Raw genomic sequence first — 546 nt, 5'->3', positions numbered from 1 at the left:
CCCGCCGGAACTGACGGTACAGCGCCGGGGGCGGGGCCTCCGCACAGCCAATCGGCAGCGAGCTGACCCCCCAGAGACCCCGCCCCTGGCCGGTCTCCGGACCAATGGGCGCGTAGCCCTGCCGGGAGCACCGCCTTCTCCGCGACGACTACGAGTCCAAGCGTGCTCCGCGCGAGCCGCAGAGCGGAAAACTACAACTCCCGGCGTGCCCTGCGCGAGGCCGGGGCCGAGCGGTACCGCTGCGTCCGGCGTCACTTCCGGCCCCGCCCCGCCCGTTGCCCGCCCGGCCTTCCCCGCACGGAGAGCGGCCGCGCTGTCCGGCCCGTGCTCTCCTCGCGTCGGCGTGCCGGGACACGGAACGGGAGACGAGCGGGCGCAGCCGTCGCCGGGGCGGTCACCCAGCGGGGCCAGCGCAGGGTCGAGGCAGGAGGGAGCGCGGATGTCACCAACGCACGCACGGATGAGCGTTTAACCAAAATGTCACATTTCAAAACACGGGTGGGAAGGAAAAGTGAATGACCCACAAGTGATCCCGGTAGTCACAGA

The sequence above is a fragment of the Fringilla coelebs genome (genome assembly GCF_963513975.1).
Source record: "Fringilla coelebs genome assembly, chromosome: 18".
Lineage (NCBI taxonomy): Eukaryota > Metazoa > Chordata > Aves > Passeriformes > Fringillidae > Fringilla > Fringilla coelebs.
This window is presented reverse-complemented; position numbering follows the sequence as displayed.